Source organism: Sphaeramia orbicularis, unplaced genomic scaffold, assembly GCF_902148855.1.
Source record: "Sphaeramia orbicularis unplaced genomic scaffold, fSphaOr1.1, whole genome shotgun sequence".
NCBI lineage: Eukaryota > Metazoa > Chordata > Actinopteri > Kurtiformes > Apogonidae > Sphaeramia > Sphaeramia orbicularis.
Window position 1 is genome coordinate 12,088 of NW_021941737.1, and position 3,825 is coordinate 15,912.

The following is a 3,825-nucleotide window of genomic DNA, read 5'->3' on the forward strand; positions in this document are numbered from 1 at the left end:
GGAAGATGAAGGAAAAAGAGAGGGAGGGGATGGAGGATGACAGAAAGAGAGGGAGGGGATGGAGGATGACAGGAAGAGACGGAGGGGATGGAAGATGAAGGAAAAAGAGAGGGAGAGGATGGAAGATGAAGGAAAAGAGAGGGAGGGGATGGAAGATGACAGAAAGAGAGGGAGGGGATGGAGGATGAAGGAAAAAGAGAGGGAGGGGATGGAAGATGAAGGAAAAAGAGAGGGAGGGGATGGAAGATGAAGGAAAAAGAGAGGGAGGGGATGGAGGATGACAGAAACAGAGGGAGGGGATGGAGGATGACAGGAAGAGAGGGAGGGGATGGAGGATGACAGGAAGAGAGGGAGGGGATGGAGGGGATGGAGGATGACAGGAAGAGAGGGAGGGGATGGAGGATGACAGAAAGAGAGGGAGAGGATGGAAGATGAAGGAAAAAGAGAGGGAGGGGATGGAAGATGAAGGAAAAAGAGAGGGAGGGGATGGAGGATGACAGAAAGAGAGGGAGGGGATGGAAGATGAAGGAAAAAGAGAGGGAGAGGATGGAAGATGAAGGAAAAAGAGAGGGAGGGGATGGAAGATGAAGGAAAAAGAGAGGGAGGGGATGGAAGATGAAGGAAAAAGAGAGGGAGGGGATGGAGGATGACAGAAAGAGAGGGAGGGGATGGAAGATGAAGGAAAAAGAGAGGGAGGGGATGGAGGATGACAGGCTGACGGACGGCTCTGAGTCTGGGACCACAACACCTGGATGACCGTCCACTGACAAGAGAAGGACATGAGGACAGGAAGTGTCCAACAGAAGAGTCCTACAGAAGTGTCCTACAGAAGTGTCCTACCTACAGAAGTGTCCTACAGAAGTGTCCTACCTACAGAAGTGTCCTACCTACAGAAGTGTCCTACAGAAGTGTCCTACAGAAGTGTCCTACCTACAGAAGTGTCCTACAGAAGTGTCCTACAGAAGTGTCCTACCTACAGAAGTGTCCTACAGAAGTGTCCTACCTACAGAAGTGTCCTACCTACAGAAGTGTCCTACAGAAGTGTCCTACAGAAGTGTCCTACCTACAGAAGTGTCCAACAGAAGAGTCCTACCTACAGAAGTGTCCTACAGAAGTGTCCAACAGAAGAGTCCTACCTACAGAAGTGTCCTACAGAAGAGTCCTACAGAAGTGTCCTACAGAAGTGTCCTACCTACAGAAGTGTCCAACAGAAGAGTCCTACCTACAGAAGTGTCCTACAGAAGTGTCCTACAGAAGTGTCCTACCTACAGAAGTGTCCTACAGAAGAGTCCTACCTACAGAAGTGTCCTACAGAAGTGTCCTACCTACAGAAGTGTCCAACAGAAGAGTCCTACCTACAGAAGTGTCCTACAGAAGAGTCCTACCTACAGAAGTGTCCTACAGAAGTGTCCTACCTACAGAAGTGTCCTACAGAAGTGTCCTACAGAAGTGTCCTACCTACAGAAGTGTCCAACAGAAGAGTCCTACCTACAGAAGTGTCCTACAGAACTGTCCTACAGAAGTGTCCTACCTACAGAAGTGTCCAACAGAAGAGTCCTATAGAAGTGTCCTACAGAAGTGTCCAACAGAAGTGTCCTACAGAAAAGTCCTACAGAAGTGTCCTACCTACAGAAGTGTCCAACAGAAGAGTCCTATAGAAGAGTCCTACAGAAGTGTCCTACAGAAGTGTCCTATAGAAGAGTCCTAGACAAGTGCCATACACAAGTGTCCTACCTACAGAAGTGTCCTACAAAAGTGTCCAACAGAAAAGTCCTACAGAAGTGTCCGACACAAGTGTCCTACCTACAAAAGTGTCCAACAGAAGAGTCCTACAGAAGAGTCCTATAGAAGTGTCCTACACAAGTGTCCTACCTACAAAAGTGTCCAACAGAAGAGTTCTACAGAAGTGTCCAACAGAAGAGTCCTACAGAAGAGTCCTATAGAAGTGTCCTACACAAGTGTCCTACCTACAAAAGTGTCCAACAGAAGAGTCCTACAGAAGTGTCCAACAGAAGAGTCCTACAGAAGAGTCCTATAGAAGAGTCCTACACAAGTGCCCTACAGAAGAGTCCTACAGAAGTGTCCTACCTACAGAAGTGTCCTACAGTAGTGTTCTACAGAAGAGTCCTACAGAAAAGTCCTACAGAAGTGTCCTACACAACTGTCCTACCTACAGAAGTGTCCAACAGAAGAGTCCTAGACAAGTGCCCTACACAAGTGTCCTACCTACAGAAGTGTCCTACAGAAGTGTCCTACCTACAGAAGTGCTACAGTAGTGTCCAACCGAAAAGTCCTACAGAAGTGTCTTACAGAAGTGTCCTACCTACAAAAGTGTCCAACAGAAGAGACCTACAGAAGAGTCCTACATAAGTGCCCTACAGAAGTGTCCAAAAGAAGAGTCCTACTTACAGAAGTGTCTTACAGAAGCAGTCACATGTGGTTGGGAAGTTTTTGTTTTTTTTATCAATTTATTTATTTATTTATTTATTTATTTATTTATTTATTTTATTGTATTTTTTATTTATTCATCTATTTATTTATTTTTTTAATTTTTATTTATTTTTAATTTTATGAATTAATTAATTAATTAACTAATTATTAATTAATTTATTTATTTATTTATTTTTGGGTAACTTTCATTCACAGAACCTCAGCAGTGAATCTCAGCTTCTTTCCAGGTGATCAAAACTGTTTGTGTTTGCTTTGAACTGCTTATGCTTCTGGAACAGCAGAGTAAAATGATCTGAATACTGTCAACACACTGATCCAACAGTTTAAGAGCAGGGCTGTCAAACATGCGTCCTGGGGCCCAAATGCGTCCCCCCAAAGGTTCCAATCCGACCCCTGGGATGAATTTACAAAGTGTATAAACTCCACAGTCCAGGCTGTGGAACTCATGTTAGTGTGGGTTCCACATCCAGACCAACCTGATCTACAGTCAAATAATAACAGCAGAAGAACCCACACAGAAGAAGGACTGCAGATTTACTACTGGGTTTGATGGGAAAAAAAAAAAAATTACATTATGTCTGTAAATTATAACAACTATAAATGTTTGTCTTTGTTTTAGTGCAAAAAATCACATGAAATTGTGAAACTCTTTCCATTTCCAAACTCTCCTGTACCAATAAAATGTGACTAACCTGAACAAATGTGTCCAACCTGAAATGTCTGTATTAAATTCAGTCCAGTTTGAACTCTTTTCTTCCTGTTCCTCAGTGTTTAGTGTCTTTGGAGATCTGATCCAGAATGCACATGGACTAATGAGAAGTGGAGGAAGAAGACTGAGAAAATTACACTGATTTTACTGAAGAAATGTCCGTTTTTTCAGGTTATTCACATCTGTTTTTTTTTTCATAGTTTATAATAGTAAATATTTTCATGATTTTATTGGGGTTTTTGCACTAAAACATACAAAAATTTGGAGTTGTCATTATTTCTGGGTTCTTCTGTTCTTATTTACCACCACTACCACACTAAAGAGCCGATGAACATCTTGACATAACTTGCTTCATCGACGGCGACATTCGGCATGGGGCGGCCATGGCTCAGTTGGTAGAGTGGGTCGTCCAATAACCGAAGGGTTGGCGGTTCGAATCCCGCTCTGTCCTAGTCAGTCCGTTGTGTCCTTGGGCAAGACACTTCACCCTCCTTGCCTCCAGTGCCACCCACACTGGTGTATGAATGTTCGGTGGTGGTCGGAGGAGCAAAATGGCAGCCACGCTTCTGTCAGTCTGCCCCAGGGCAGCTGTGGCTACAGATGTAGTTTACCACCACCAGAGGGAGAATGTGAGCGCGAATGAATAATGGGTCAATAATGTAAAG

At 43.9% G+C, this 3,825-nt stretch overlaps 1 long non-coding RNA gene across 11 annotated transcripts; it reads right to left on the minus strand.

Annotated features, from left to right (window-relative positions):
• Window positions 1–824: 824 nt before the first annotated feature.
• LOC115416899 (uncharacterized) lies at window positions 825–2,256 on the minus strand. 11 transcript variants are annotated; one of them, XR_003935049.1, is made up of 5 exons: window positions 2,227–2,256; window positions 1,386–1,691; window positions 1,008–1,278; window positions 892–973; window positions 825–840 (listed from the first exon to the last, which is right to left on the minus strand). It is a non-coding gene; the product is annotated as an uncharacterized LOC115416899 (long non-coding RNA). The 11 variants fall into 11 exon arrangements; XR_003935050.1 differs by having other exon boundaries at window positions 826–840; window positions 1,025–1,278; XR_003935051.1 differs by lacking the exon at window positions 825–840 and having other exon boundaries at window positions 851–973; window positions 1,025–1,192; window positions 1,227–1,265; window positions 1,420–1,691.
• Between the last annotated feature and the right edge of the window lie 1,569 nt (window positions 2,257–3,825).